This window comes from Myodes glareolus, chromosome 23 (genome assembly GCF_982192425.1).
Source record: "Myodes glareolus chromosome 23, mMyoGla1.1, whole genome shotgun sequence".
Classification (NCBI taxonomy): Eukaryota; Metazoa; Chordata; class Mammalia; order Rodentia; family Cricetidae; genus Myodes; species Myodes glareolus.
Genome location: NC_142048.1, coordinates 61,637,591 through 61,654,823, shown reverse-complemented (window position 1 = coordinate 61,654,823; position 17,233 = coordinate 61,637,591).

Below are 17,233 nucleotides of genomic sequence, written 5' to 3'. Positions count from 1 at the left end.
TCCTCCTCCTCCTTTTCTTCTTCTTCTTCTTCTTCTTCTTCTTCTTCTTCTTCTTCTTCTTCTTCTTCTTCTTCTTCTTCTTCTTCTTCTTCTTCTCCTTCTTGTCCTCTTCCATCACCTCCTCCTACTTTTCTCCTCCTCCTTTTTCTCATCCTCCTTCTCCTCTTTTTCCCTCCTCCTCCTTCTTCTCTGGTATTATAAGTAGCACAGAACACAGAACCCAAAGAATCTAATGGACTCCATAATATTATCCTCTGGTGCCTGATTTTTGTCTCTTAAGGCAGGATTTTACTTTTCTTGTTAGCACTTCACACTTAAACTACATTATACTGAAATATATTTATTTTTGAGGTATCTGGAGGAAGTTGGGAAATGAGAATTGACATGTTTACAGACAAAACCGAGATGGGACTATTAATTGCAATAAGTTTAATGATAGTTCTGACTTGCAATATCTCATGAGTATCTTAGTAAAATAATGTTTTTGTAAACAAACAATAATAGGTTGGAACTGCCTTTCAGAGGCTGTCTGATATCCTTAAAATATAAGCTGTTTTTAATCTGTGTATGTTAATGAAAGTGGCCATCACCCATTCTAATGATATTTTCATAAGACATCATAATTTGGAGAGCAATACAAGACTTCGATAAAGTGTATTATTTGTAAAAATGTTAATAAACCTTGACTTTGTCTTCTGGTATGGTTATAAAATGAACTAAATAACAAAATAGTATATTTTTTATTATACTTCAGTCATTCAGGGAGAGTTTAGCATCACATTTCCCCTCCCTTTGAATTTTGGGTTGCCTTTCAAAGTATTGACCCCAGACTGAAAATATTACATTATAAAGTCTTGACTAAGAAGACCATGTTCTGAGGATGTCTGAGTATTACAGGACACTCCACACTGAGGGGTAAATTGGTGAATCATTGGATGACGTGGGTACAAGTGTTGGTAGAATTTTGATTGTCTTAGACATTGCTGGCACTTAACTGCACAGTCTTGTTCCTACTTTATCTCTAGAGAAACCTTATGCTTCTGTCAAATATTAGTTTATAAGTCCACCATTATTTTTAAGTTATTAGTTGTTTGTAAACCATCTCATCAGTTTACAGATAGCCAAATTTTGATAGTTTATTTTGTATTGTTTTATTTTATCTTTAATTGTGTGTGTGTGTGTGTGTGTGTGTGTGTGTGTGTGTGTGAGAGAGAGAGAGAGAGAGAGAGAGAGAGAGAGAGAGAGAGAGAGAATGTGGGTTCGTCCCCATTAATGCACTGCCTTAAGAATTCAGAGGGTATAGATTCTGCAAAACTGGAGTTACAGGCAGTAATGAGCCACCAACAAGAGTGTTGGAAAATAAACCTGTCTTCTGAAAGAACAGCAAGTGCTCTTAACCACTGACGTGTCCCTCCTGCTCTCTCTTTTGTATTTTGCTAACATAAACCTAATATTCTTTTTCTTTATATTTTAAGTCATGTTTTTTTATTTCTCTAGAGCATTTTTAGCATTTTAGTGGAGTTTCTAGAAAACTGCTTTGTCGATTCTATATCTCCAAAGTCTCTGAATTTTATTTCTTTAAATCACAACTTGGTTTTGGAAAATCAGCAAATCTAATCAGCAAGAAATTGGAAACATCCCCCATGTCTATCAGTGGATTAATGGATAAAGAAATTGTGATACATTTATTCAACGGAGTATTATTCTGCTGCTAAATAATGAAATTCACAGGCAAGTGGATGGAGTTAGAAAAAAAAATCATTCCAAAAGAGGTAATCCAGATCCTTAACTAAAAATAGGATATGCATTCACTTATATGTAGATATTAATTGTTAAGTTTTTGATAATCAGGCTACAATCCATATAACCACTGAGGTTAGGAAGAGAAAGAGACTAGAGGGGAGGATTGGATTACACTTAGAACGAAAAATAGAATAGATAACTATGGATGGAAGGGAGTAACTTGAATAGGGTTTATGTGGTAAAAACGATCCACTCTAAGATAATATCATCCCTCTGCATTAAAATTCCTGTGGGAGAAATTCTGGAAGGCAATATGACTAGAATACAGTAAAGATTTGGATTCACCCACCACATGTGCCTCCTGTAATTTCTTCTCAACAATTGTCAACTCCTTTTCTGCTTCAAGCCCATACAATGAAATGTCTCTCTGTATTTGGTTTCTTCACAGTCAAAACGTTCAAAAGAAACACAATAATGTGCATAATCCAGACTGTGAATTTCGATCTTTATGTGCCTTGTTTGTTTTTACTCCTTGAATCTATTACTGTCTATACTCTGTCCCTCTAAAAACTTTGTTTTACTTTTTTTTTTTTAAAAAAAATGTATTTCTTTTATAACTGTCTGTACTCTTTTTCTTCTGTCTGCCAAGCCTATTTACATTTATCCAACACTATGATCCATTTGGAAATCTTTTATGTCTGAATCTGGCCTATTGTGTATTCTGTACTTTTTTAAAGTCCAGGAGCGCTTCCTAAAATGCTAAGTGCTACCTAAAAACTTAAGCTGCACCATTACTACATATATGGTCTGCCTCTTTGTTGAGCCCAGTCTTACATGGTGGAGGAGGTCCATTCACTGCCTCTGAGCCTCATACACTGCCCCAGTTCCAAGTGTCTAGTTGGTCTATGTGGAGCCATTAAACAGTTTGTAACATGCTGATACAAACCCCATTTAAATGCTCAGTCTCCTAAAAGAGCCAGAGTTCATGCTAACAGCATGGCCCAGAAAGCTGGTATTTTAAAACGTAGCAATGTTTTTCCTGCTATTGCTGAATCAGGAAAACATCTCTTAAAAGAGCCATTCCTCTGCTTGCTTCTAGCAAACAGAACCCACCCAAGAAAATGCTGCTACCAAACCATGATTAACTCTGTTCTTTTGTGTCTAGGATTCCTTTTTAAGCTTTCTTAGGTTTCACATGGATATACTCAGCCGTGTTGGCATGCCAATTTGTTGGAAGGAGGTTTCTTGTTCTTCCCAGCTGCCCAGAACAGAAATAACCACACAGAAACTGTATTAATTAAATCACTGCTTGGCCCATAGCTCATTATTGGCTAACTCTTAAATACTAATTTAACCCATTTTTAATCATTTGTGTATCGCCACATGGCTGTGGTTTACTGGCAAGATTCCAACTGGCGTCTGTCTCTGGCAGCTCCATGGCTTCTCTCTGACTCTGCCCTTATTCTTCCCAGCAGTCAGCTTAGTTTTCCCAGCCTAGATAGCTTCTGCCCTGCTATAGGTCCAAAGCAGTTTCTTTATTCATTAATGGTAATCACAGCATATAGAGGGAAATTTCACATCATTTTTAATATTTTTATTTTTTAATTTACAGGACCTTTCCATATACATACACACACACACACACACACACACACACACACACACATAATTTGGGTCAGAGAAACTAGGGTACCTCTTATTTGTCATATACATATTTTATATTCCATTTTATGCTTCTATGGAGATTCTGTGTGTTCACATATGTTATTCTCTGCCTCTCTCTCTCTCTCTCTCTCTCTCTCTCTCTCTCTCTCTCCATCATCTATCTATATATTATCTATATCTTTTTAGCTTTCTGTTTGGCTTTGTTCTTCTGTAGGATTGCTTTGTCCTATTCTGTTTTTTATTTTCTCTATTTTTACTTCATGGTTATTATCATTTTATTTAAATGTCCGTTTGTATTCTAATAAGAGAGAGAATAAAAGGGCATGAATTTGAGTGGGCTGGAAGTAGGAAGCAACTCTGAGGAGCTGGAAAAGGGAAATGGGAAACTATATTTTCTATAAAAATAAATTAAAAATAAATAATTAGTTTCCATGACTACATCATGGATACTCTCTCCACATTCTCTCTGCATTTCCTGTGGCAATTATATTACAGAAAAGATACTTAGATTGCCTTACCTTTCTTCTTTTTCCTACTTTTTTTTTTACTGTTGTTAAAAAAAGCACCTTGCTTGTCAATACACATAAAACAGTTGAATCTTAAATTAAAACACATTCTATTTTGATTTGAAGCATCAACTGAAGTTTTAATTTAAACATTTTCCAATTCAATTTAAAAATAAAAAATAAGTTGCCTACTGTCTCATTGATAATTTTCAGCAAGACTTTTATGATTGCAACTGCTTTTATACAGGGTTAAGTTTGGAACCGCCTTCTATTACAATGACCTTGTTTTCAGGAGACAGTCAGAAATTATACTTTGTGTTATGAAGAAATAACTTATAAAGTGTCTTCTAGAAGAATTTGTTCTTTATTGCCTATCTGCTTTCAAATTTCCTCTGATCACAAAAGCTTTTGGAGAATTTTGAGTGTTTATCAATTTCAGCCACATAATTCATTGTACTTTTTCAGGTAAACTTGAATAATTAAGTGCAAATGAAAATGTTGCAAGCATTGAATGTTAGTTTGGTTCTCTGCATAGTAAATGAATTACAAATAGTTGGTCTATAAAAAAGGAACTGAGTGAACATTTAGTTAAAGAATCAGAATAAAAGTACCTTAGGTTTGTGTCATATATCCAATTCACAAGTACATCATACTCAAATATCAAGCATTTTCTTATTTATCTAATACCAGAGCAGGGAAGAATCTGATCCTCATAGATTCTGTTCTTTTATGCATCTCTTTGAAGTTCTAAGAAAGCAATTCTTTTGTTTTCCTTACAGATCTATCACTTCATGTTCAAAGATTTTCCTGACTGCGTTTCAAGAGAGAAAAAGTGCATTAACTATAAAAGTGATTAGATTCAAAATTCAACCCTCATTTATTTTTCTCAAATTCTGATCTTAGGTTCTAGGGTAGTTCTTTTTTGTCATAGACATTGGAACTATAAAGAGAAATAGGTTTGGGTGTTCTTTTGCTACGTAAACTAGACTTTTAAATCTTCTGCAGCCACTATTTTATTGAGATCTGATGTGGGAATTCCCTCTGTGTGCTGTGATTACCATTAATGAATGAAGAAACTGTTTTGGACATATAGAAAGGCAGAACTTAGGTAGACAGGGAAAACTAAGCTGAATGCTGGAAGGAAGAAGGGCAGAGTCACAGAGACGCCATGGAACCACCGCTGAGGATAAACATGCTGAAACTTTGCTGGTAGGCCACAACCTCTTGGTGATACACAGATTAATAGAGATGGGTTAGTTTGGGATATGAGTTTAGTCAGAAATATCCTTAAGCTATTGGCCAAATAGTATTGCAAATAATGTTTACTGAGTGGTTATTTTGTGGCTGGGTGGTGGGGACAAAAAAGCAGCCCTCCTCCAACAGAGATCTCACATTATGAGCTTTTTGTTTCAGTAAACTATGTAGACCCACAAAAATTGCAACTGCATCATTCCTGAAAAGGACAGGTGTTAAACTTCAGCGTGTGTTTGCTACTTAGATGAGTTCTCAGGTGAATCCCATGGGCACCATCACCCTACCTTCTATGCACATGAGGACAATTAGTGAGTGCTGGAATCTTAGCTAGCTTGCTTCAGTTTTCAAAGCATTTCAGGCTTTGAAATGGTAGGGAAAAATGTAGATCTTTCCTCAGAGCTTATTGTCCTGAGAATTAACCTATTCTTTTTTCTGTTTAGAAATGAAAAAAAGGAAGATTTTCAAAACACACGAATAAGATATATTAATATGTACACATGTACACATTAAGATATAATTAACATATCTAGACAGACAAATAGATGATGATGATGAAGATAGATAGATAGATAGATAGACAGATAGATATAGATAGATGATAGATAGGTAGATGATAGATAGATAGATAGATAATTGCTTGATTGTTACTGAAATGAAAAAAAGTGGTTATAATGACATGTTTACAGACCCAAAGTCTATACATCTCAATAAACTTCTATACAGTTATAACTATATCCATGTGTGATTTTTTATTTGCAGATTTTATACAATAAAATTTATAAAAATTTTAAAGCTATTAAAATCACATTTTAAGGAAAAATTTAAGACTAACTTCTAAAGTTAATTTTGTATATACTGAAAAAAATTAAAGAGGTGGCCATTCATATAACTCTGTAGCTTTCATGAGTAACAAGATAAAGGCTTCCTTGTCCACAATAAGGAAGCTGTATCCCAGAGCTTGGCTTGTTCATATGTGAAGCTGCATTTATAGTGGAAATTCTAAGTCAGAAATTTCTTTGGGTGAGAACTAAGCTGTGGAAAGAGTCACACAGAAGAAAGTCTTAGAACCTTTAGCTTCAAGGCAAGCAGTCAGCATAAAAGGGAGGTCCATGAAGAAAAAAACAATGGAAAGCAGAGAACTAAACATGACTAATACACATGTAGAGAGAGCAGGAAGTGAACTATCCCCTGTGTCATAAAAGTGATCCTTACCTGCACTGCCCTTGGTTAGGACACAGATTCCAAATGAGAGCTAGCCAAATTCTCTTGTTCCTTGTACACAAGGATACTGTTTGATCAAACCTATCTGGAAGTGTTGTGTTCTAGAAACTCAGTTTCTTATTTTCTTGTAGGTGGGATCTATGCAACTCAATTTATAAGCCTATGCAATGTCATTTACATCACTAGGTCTGGCTTACAAACAGGTCTGATTCCCTGTGGAAGGCTTTGCCTCAATGTGTCTGCATTTTGCTGAGTATAAAACTTCTCAGGAATCCACAAACTTATTTTAAAAGGGAGGATGTCCTGAGGATTTAGTGTTGAAGTACGCATCCAAAGTAAGCTATTTATACCTTGGTTTTGTCACTGTCAACACTTTAGATATTTTTGTAAGTTAATTTTGAATTTATTTTGATGTTAACAACTATTTTGAGTTCTCCATTCTCTGGGGAAAAGACGAACAGACATGGAATAGTTGAAGGACACTCTAGCAAGGCTGAGACTATTCTCTAAATTCCTGATGAGCTGGGTAATTTTAAGTTAACTGCTTTCTTCACTTATGTGAAGTGGGGAGAGAGAGCACATCACCAGTTCCCACTACCATCTGAACCCCTCCCCACTCCCTTTTCTGGAAGAGATGTGCAAAATATCTTAAGCTCAAGCTGAGCCCTGTTCTAAGATACCGTGAGGCATATGAAGCACAGCACAGATCTTCCAGGTTATGTTCTGCCCTTGGTGGCTCCATTCATACTGCAACTGTGTGTCCATTTTGAGAGTGAATGCTGAGGCAGAATGATGCTGAATCCTGATTGTGCAAGTGAACAGTAACCATTTATTTATCTATCAATCACGAACCCTGAGACAGACTGGTATCCTATACATAAAGAACATTATCATCTTTTAATTTAACCAAACTAGATAAAAAGCACATAGATGCATGGGTACAGCAAATCCATATGAGAAAAGTGAAGGTTCTGAATGTGGACACATCATACCCACAAATGAAGTGGTCCTCTCACCTGAATCATATAAAAGGGACGGCTGGCAATGGGTACAACCACGCCCACTGGTCACGTGATGACTAGTACATGGTTTTCACAGTCTAACTACATCCGAATAAATCTCCAGGGCTTCAGTTCAGCTCCGTTTTCGTGCTATACATTGTCTCGCAACTCCAATCTGCCAGAACTCGGGGTCATGTGGTAGCTCCGAAGTCTCTCTCTCTCTCTCTCTCTCTCTCTCTCTCTCTCTCTCTCTCTCCTGTCGATTTGTAAGAACTGTTCCTCCTTGTTTCCAGTCAGGTTCCTTTGAGCCTTCTGGCTGCTTCAGTCCTTCCTTAGCTACTCTGTACATTTATGGTATTGTGGGGATTGTAACGTCCCACCTGGATATTGTGAATATGAATAATTATGATAGGGTAGAGCAGGACCTAGTGCAGGAGCCTTGTAATCCCTGCTGCTCAGAAGGTAGAATTAGTAGGACTGCATGTTCCAGATGTGTATTGACTAATGGAAGCACAAGAATATCCCAGACAACTTAGCAAGACTTTTCTCAAAGCAAAAGTAAACCAAGGGCTGAGGATGTAACTCAGTTGTAGAACACTTGTCTAGCATGTACAAGACCTTGGATTGAATTTCCAAATTCTTAGGAGAGATAACAAAGAGAGACAGGGACAAAGACAGAGAGAGACACACTGAGAGAAACAGAGAGAGAGAGAGAGAGAGAGAGAGAGAGCAAGGGAAGGAAGGGGGGGGGAGCAAGTCATCTGGCGAAGGTAACAGTCACTTGGCATTATCAAATGTATCCAGTAATTACAGTCAAGAATCTATTGTATATTTTGAAATTGTTATTTGATGAACTATGACACTATAGAAGACATAGACTCTTCTGCCTATATGAATGTCAGGGCTCACTGACGACTCCTGAACTCAGGAAACCAATTACCACAGGAATTACAAATAGATGGATAACAAATTGCACAAATTTGAATCTGCCACATTAAAAAAGTATAAAATCAACCCAAAAGGTGGAATAAAGGGCATGAAATGTACAGATAAATTGTGTTCATGCAAGGAAGTACTTCTTTGAAATTGGAGTCTATAGATCAAATTTGCGTATAACCAGGGAAGCTGATCTGAAAATAAATATGTTGGGAAAAGAAACATGTTAAATTTGATTTGATAATTCTGGAAAAAGTCAACAATGTTATAAGAAAGCATTGGAGAAATACTTAGAAATTTATACGAACTTTTAAACAAACAACTTAAATCTAAACTGGCACTATACATTTTAAGAAAATCAAGTGAAATGAGGGATAATTCCCATCTGGACTGATGGTTGGGTAACACACACTTCAGCATGTAGCTAGCCCCAAAGCAGACCTGGTAATGCTTAAAGAAAATTACCTTATAACTGGTAATATGAAAACCCCTTCATTTCATACTACTGTGTAGCTGAAAATATTTTTTTTTTAATTTCACAACTTTCATATTATGTATATTAACCCTAGGATTCATTAAGATATGCAGGCTTCTTTAAAAATCATAGGAAGTGAGGACCAGTGAGATGGCTCAAAGGGTAAGAGAACTTTTCGTCAGTCCTGACATGGCCTCGATGTGGTTCCAAATTACCACATGGTAGATGGTAGGAATTGACTCACAGAAGTTGTCTTCTGGCTTCCACACAAACACTATGGCCTGTGTGTACTGATATGTACACATATGCACACACTTACACCCACACATTAAGAAATATATATCAAAAATAATAAGGATTAAATAGTATGCTTTTTTTATATGACATCACTAGACTAGCAAGATGCTTCTCTGTTAATCGGTTTCCAATGATCTTACAGTTTGACGGAACCAAGTCTTTAAGGGCCATGTGATGTGGCAGGGCATGATGCTTCCTTTGTTACTAGCCAGTCTTCAAACTGTATTCAAACATGAATACAATGCCTACAGATTCTATTCAAATCTACAAAACCTCGTTCTGTTAAAAATAATAAATAAATAGAATGAATGCACCTTGCCTGCTCGGTTTACGTGTGAACCTGAAGGATGACTTCGCCTTGATGCTTGGCTGGGCGAGTAGTCCTCAAAACCCTTTATTTCTTACTTTTGGTGTGAGTAAAAGCCTAGTCCTGCTTGAAAACACAAGGAACGTAAGTATTAATACATATTTAGAATAAAGAACCCTTTCCTATCTGCTTCCTGGTTTATCACATTATAAAACCTTCTGGAGTTTCCTTAGAGACACCCAGGCTTGAACTTATTGCTAGTCCTTCTAAAACAGAACAGTTAAATTGCTAAGAAAGATGACATAATTCTTTAACCCTGAGCAGAAAACAATTTTAGTTTTCTATGTCTCACCCTTGAGTCTGTGCTACAGAAATAACGATATCCCACCTCAGATACAACAAGTGTTCAATGGCGTTTCAAATGATGATGTCCTACATTGGTTTCAGATGGGTGTTCAGGATGTGAAATTTCTATCCCATAGTCTTGTAGTTTTCTTGTCAAAAGTCTTATTGTAGAAGGATATCTTATTGAAAAGTCATCAGAGCCTCCTGAAATATTCAAATAGACCATACCCTGCCACTGTTACTTGGCTGCTTTCTTCCCTGCTCTGATTAGTCTCTGGATTTCAATTTTGCTTCTTCATATACCTCACACTTCTGTGCACGAACCTTTGTAGGATCCCACTGTTCTCTTCATCACCAATTCCTCCACCATTTGTTGCTGATAAAAGGATGATAAGCCCAGTCTCTTTTCCTCCATGTTCTATTTCCTGTAGTAGTTATCTGTAGAAACTCTCATCTTATGTTGTGTATTATATCACATATTGATTTGGAGAGACATATTTATTTTCAACATTTTTATCACTCATAATCTCTACTTGCCAATTATAGGCACTCCAAAATGTGTTTGTGATATCAGATGACCAAAGCACATGACTTTGGCACCCAATGAGTTTCTGTCATTTTTAATCTGTGTCACTTAAAATAAAGCTACATATGTTAGCTCAACTAAATTGATTTTCATGCATGCTTACTTTGAGGAATTCACCATAATTTTCTTCCTATATTAAACATAAATATCAAAAGTTTTAAACAAAGATCAATGTATGGATCTTTCAAATCCATCTACCAAATGATCACTACAAATGCCTAATTGATTTTGGGGCAACTGAAAACAGAAGCCAGAAATATGAGGATACAGTTCTGGAGTTAACATCCTACACTTGGCCTGGGGTTTCTCCACATGATCTGACATCACCAGCTTGCCTACTCCAAGTGCAAATTAATTTAGATTACAATTGACATTTAGGTTTGGAGAGGGAGAGAAGAAATCGATGGTATGTGAACACTGAAACCATAAACAGTAACAAGTGGAAATCTCAAACCTCAAATGCTTTTGAAGCATGTTGTAAAATCCTGCAGGAACATATGTGAGGAGAACAGACAAAATAATCATGTAGAATTAGTATGCGGGTCTAAAGCCACAGGGAACACTACAATTTTTTTTTGTTATTTTTGTTTTAATTTTTGAATGTAATTTCTGGCATGGAAAGCTATGCATTTATTAAGTGACGTGGGGTAAAACATTCTTTTATTAGGCTTAATAGTAAGGGAAAGCGTAAAGCCCTTGGACTCATTCCCTCCCCCCCTTTTATTTCAAATGAATTCATCTTACTCACTAAAATTAAGGGCCTAGAAATCACTTTTAGCTTAAAATTGCATTTTTCCCTTACGATCAGGACACCAATTTGATGAATGTTCTCAAGTTAATCACCCATACAGGACTTCTTGAACACTGCTCTGACATTGAGTGCTGTCTCTGTAACTTAATGTTATAAAACCTGGAAGGCATATTTATAGCCCGGTCCAGATGGACCAAAACAAAGTACAATTATTCCTTCAAAATCCGACCTTTGCATTCAGATTAAAATGGACTGCTTCCAAGACTTGAATGGAGAAATGAACTCAGTCCTCCAATTGCGATGCATTCATTACAGCCCTGTTGGACTCGGTGGTGGACAGTGCTAATTAGTGGCAGATCTATGTTAAAAGTTGTACCCAGAGCCTGCTCTGCCAAGAGGCAGCGGGAAAAACTGTTATGAAGCTAATTACAGCTATCAGAGATGGTGCTATTTTAAACAGGCTGTGAATTAGGTGCCTTCATAGATGCAAAGGAGAACCATCTTCTGGCCGAACATTCCCATGCAGAGACAGGAATACGTGTGTGGCCATTTCTAGCCAGATACCATTCTGTTTTGTTTCTCTAAAGGAAGTAAAGGAGATGTTTCCATTTTGATTTTCATTAGGAGGGTAGCATAAAGTAAAACTGTTATGATTTATTTCCTTCTTTTCACAGTTTCAAAATGAGCAATGGTGCACACATAATATTGTAGATTACTCCAAGAACTCATTTGCTCTTATTTTACATATTTAAAGATTATATATTGTTCTTTACGATACCTTCACTATTTCATTCCTTATATTTGCCTACTTAAAGATTGTATATTGTTTTCTTTCCAATGCCTTGATTGTTTCTACCAATTATGAATCATTTATAAATGGCAGAGACATTAAGTCAGTCTCCTCAGCAGAGAGACAATATCTCTATATTTGTGAAGGAGGAACTAAGGTTTACACAGATTAAAATATCACCTCAACTGGAAGGGAGGAATAACTCAGAATGTGAAAAACTGTTCGATTCCCAGAAGATATGCAAAAATAACTGACTTTCTACACAGACATGTGCTTTTAATCTCGGCTTTGAGAAAGCAGAGACAAGAGAACCCTTGGAGCTTGCTGACTAGACAGTCCAACCAAAAGAAAACTCGAGCTTCAGCGATCTCAGCTCAAAAATCAAAAGTGCGCAACTCTTAACGAGTGACACTAGAGTTGACATTTGACCTGCACATGCACCCCACTTGAAAGTATGTACACATGTATACAGACAGTGCATATGCTAATGAATACACATAAATAAATAAATAAAACATTGTCACTATTTTACATTCATTCACAGAATCTCTGAGACATAAACTCATATTTTTTTTTATTTCAGAATATTTACTGAGTAAAACATTTTCACCTAAAGCATCAAAGGAGTAGATAACACATTCACTTTAGGGACCCATTAAGTATCTGTCAATCATGTCAGAAGATCTATTTTGAAGTTGGTAGACACTTTGTGAATCTCAGCTTGTAGGAGTGCAAATGTGAAATATCTGTGTTTTCCAGTGACAATCTATCCACACTGTGTATAAAATCACCTTTCATGCTACAGTGTTAAGTGAGCAAAGAGATGAAGAATCCATTTAGGAAGAAATTAAAAGAGCTGTTATGTAACATGAAGGATTATGTAGTGCAGGAGGTAGACAAATTGAAGAGGATGTTCTTACTGTCCAAGTCCACTCGATGTCTTTCAATGGATGGCTTTGCTTTATCTAGTTAAAAATATTCAATGTGGGTACAGTACTGTGGTTCCTCCATAGGGTTTGCCCCATTCTGGCAATGGTATGAGCAACAGGTATAGGCAAAAGTCAAGGAAAAAGCAGTGGAAAGGAACTGGAGGGTTGTCCTCTGTGGGCCCTGCCTGCTCTTGTATCAATCTAGTTGATGGACTTGCTAAGCCCAGTGAGGGTTCTAGTATATTCCACAAATAACTTTTTGACTACCTGCTATGGAGAAGGTCTTCAAAAAATCTTCTTTCCCTTTTATTTTTATCCTACTTACTCTTTGCTTTATTCATTCATTCATTCATTCACTCATTCCTTCATTCATTCCTTCATTCATTTTGTGTGTGTGTGTGTGTAAGGGAATTATTATCTTCTTATATTATATACATTCTGAAAAATGAACTGAGATTCAGGCTAGATAGTAGCAAGAACACTCAGTCACTGTATATATAGATGATCTTTTCAAGGAATTCTTGACATCCAAAGAAATGCACCACATAGCCACATGGCCAGGTTTGAGCTAAAATCAAAGGCAGAAAATTTTATTCATTTACAATATCTGATGCAGCTGAAAGACCCCCGATATTGGAAGACTCTCACTCAAGCCTCAGGATAACGCGACCCCCCAACCCAGTAACTCACGAGAGACTGTCCTTGCTGCAACCACACGAGGTTTAATGACAAGACAACAAGACTGGAACCAGTGCACTGGGGCCGAGACTCATAATCCACACAGGGGAAGAGTTTGACCCCGAGTGACTGGGAGAAGTAGTTTTTATAGGAAGAAACCACAGAGCCCAGTAATCTGAAAGAGGGGGGGGGGCAGGGAGGGTGTCACAGAAAATTCCAAAAATTCCAGTGATGATTACAAGGGGGCAACTCCCTGCCTCTCAAGATCATTCTCAAGGTCATAATCAGCTAGTTCCTATTCTAAAAATACCAATGATAATTACTAGGGGAAATCTCCCTGTTTATCAAGATTACTGTCAAGATTACAATCTACTTTTATCTTCAGCTAGTTCCTGAGACCCTGAAACTGGCTAATTCTAGATTTCTGATTCTTCTCTTCCTGCTAGATTTTTGGCTCTATTTTCCTGCTAGGGGGGATCTGGATTTATCCAGGTTTTTCACAGCCTTAACCTTTCACGCTGAGCATTGCAAACACAGCTCACATGTGTAACCCTTACAACAGCACCTCTCAAGTTTAGTATACATTTAAGTTACTAGATGTACTATCAAAATATAGACCTTGAGTTGATATGCCAGCATCAGGACTTTGGATTCTGTAATAATCATTTTCTAGTTGTCATAAAAAGCATTGAGTAGTAAGGGACTAGAGAAGCTTGTGCATTATACTTCTTAAATACACTGCAGATATCAGAGTCTCGGTCCATAGTCCATGTAATTTTTATGACATCTATCACCTTTCATAAAAGATAAAAGATCCTAACTCTGAATTTTTTTTCTCAAAAAAAAATCATTGCTCATTAAAATATTAAATCTAAAGCCCAGAGAGTGGAAGTAGTTTGCATACTGTCCGTGAGTAAGCAGTGTTTATTCTTAAAACCTGCCTGGAGTGGCCTGGCTCTTCAACCTCCTGTTGTGGCTTCCCATTTTTAGAGGCTGCTGTCTGAATCCCAGCCCACAGGGTCAGCTGGCCATCCATCTGCTGCTGCTTTCTCAGATTATCCCCTTCTCTAAAGTAACTTGCTATGGATGATTGTGGATCATTGTCCTAGCTTTTGCCCTCATTTGGTGAGGGGGAAACGTCCAGAGGCTGCCTTACCCCTCTTTCATTTTAGCTTTCAATTTCCTTAATCCTTCTCAGTGCCTCCCTCTTTCTGAGATGTGAAAGAGCTTGGCCTCAGTGAGTGTAGCCATTCTGATTAATTCACACTCGCCTCGTTAGCATATGCATGAGTCTCAGGAAGTGTGAAGATTCTGTCCACACGGTAGGGAGCATTGCATCAGCTGCAGCTCTTTTCCCCTGCTGTTCAGAGAGTAGAAAGTCCAAGTTCGTGGGTGTGTTTAGCCATTAGTGGATTTTACAATATGGAACAAAAAGGATGAAAACTCAATTGCCAGAATAATTTAAGAGCTCTTCGCACCACTTGAGCTAAATACACCCATCTTGCAAGGGCAAGCTCCAAGGCAGTTAATTAAAACCTTCACCTTTCACTCCGAGATGGCATTGAATCCTAGGATATTTCTTTCCGAAGGAATTAATTCTAAGTGCTAGAGAGTGGGTAGCAGAAATCATATTATTCCCAGGTTTTCCTTTTCTTCTGATTTTTCCCCTTCTAGTTAAATAGATTTTTATGCCAAAAGAACTCGTCAGAATAGTGATTTTTAACAAAAGTTTAGAATGTGCTTGTTAAGTTAGGAGAAACCTAGGGTAATCTGAATTAAGAGGTTTCAGCCCTTCATTCTCAATTTTCTTCTAAAGTATGCAGCTACCAACAAACTTACCTGGTAAGAGTTTACTGTTAGAAGTTATTTTTTTATGAGTTTTAAATGTATTCTATATGATCAGTAATTCTAACTCAGACTTTTCTGATTGCCACTTCATGCAAACTATGTGAAGCTTGAGTTTACAATAAATCAAAATTCAATCCCATCTTATAAATGACTGGACCTTTCCATATTTCAACTTCAATCCAATCAATCTCCCCTCTCAACATTTGCCTCTGTCGGTTGTGATACACTTAGTCTGCAACCATAACCTGCAGTTCACTTTTAGAAATTACCCTCCATACACTTTTTATCTCTGTTTCCCACATCTAAGACTTTTACCAAATGCATACTTTATTCCTAAGAAAAGGTAAAGCAGTGCTCCAAATTGCAGTATCAGAAAATGTTCTTTTCAGAATGTAGGGAACTTTCAATCAGGTTTATTGTTTACTTACTTTTAAAAAAGATGCATGCATCTTTATGTATACAAGGATTTTTTTATTTTTCATGCAATATATTTTTATAATGTTTCCCTCCCTTAACTACTTCTATATCTTTTTCTACCTCCACATCCAACCAATGTTATAAAATGAAAGGAGAAAACAAGCATGTTAAAACAAACAGAAGGCCAAAAAGTGAAAAACAAAATGAAAAAAAACAAAACAAAACAAAAACATAGAAACACTGAAAAGACCACATGGAGTTTATTTTGTGTTGGCCAACTCTTCCTCGGCACAACACCTATCCTACAGTGTGTGATATCCTCACTGACACAGAACTGAAGAAAAATGATTTTCCCTTTCTCTTTGATATCAACTGCAGAAAGTTTCTCAGTTAAAAGTGGACTTCTGATTACAGTGTATGAGAGTTTGCTCAGAGGTATGTGTTTGTACCATGTACATGTCTGTGCCTGCAGTGGCCAGAACAGCATCAGAACAGCTTCTGGAGCGGGAGCTCCAGAATGTCATGAGATGTGATGTGGGTTCTCCGACCAAGCCTGAGTCCTCTGTGAAAGTCCTAGGTGCTCCTTGCTGCACAGCTATGTCCCCAGCTCCCTGCTTTACATTTTAGCAATCACATCGATATTTACATTAGCCGGTTACATTAAAACTTGCACCACCGTATACTAAGAAGTATGTGAAGTAATGAATGTCTTGATGAAGGTTTAGAGTTAAACCCACGGGACATGCATTTATAATATGTCACACAAAATACAAAGATTTCCCACTAAAACCTCATGTTGAAAACCCCACTGTCATATGAGAACTGCTATTTTAAAAAGAGAACAATAGGTGTATTGTTTAACCCATGTTGCTTAGACTCTAGCATGCATCGGCAGGTTGAGGAGGCAATTTGGAAAGTTCTGGCTTAGCAGTTGAGCTGTTGGAAATGAACTTATCAGTGCTTGCTGTGTGGGGTGCCTCATTTCCGAAAAGCCCCAGAAGGCACCTACCTACGCAGTTCCCACTGTCATCTTTAAAACAATGCCACTGAGCCACCTTAAATCAGCTCAACACCCATGTGTGGCTTTGGACCTACATTGTGAAACCAGAGACTTCTTCTCACCCTTAATTACTAATTGAATATGATTTTTCAAGACTTCAAGGGAAAGTCTTCACTCATCCTGTAATAAATGGGAGACATCTTATACCATTCACCTGTCAGAGTATACTTTGGTGATAAAGTGATAAAAGACACAAAAAGAATTTCTGTGTTTCTTTTATTATATTTAATGAAGTAACACTGCTGGAAGACATTTAGAATTATTATTATTTTATTATTATTATATTATTATTACTATTTGCATTCTGGCTAAATTATAAAGTACATGGAATCTTCTGGTAGCTTTTCCTCAAAGATTACATTGCAAGGATTCTACTATTATTTTAATTATTATTATTTTATTTTTTGATAATTTCACTCAGTAT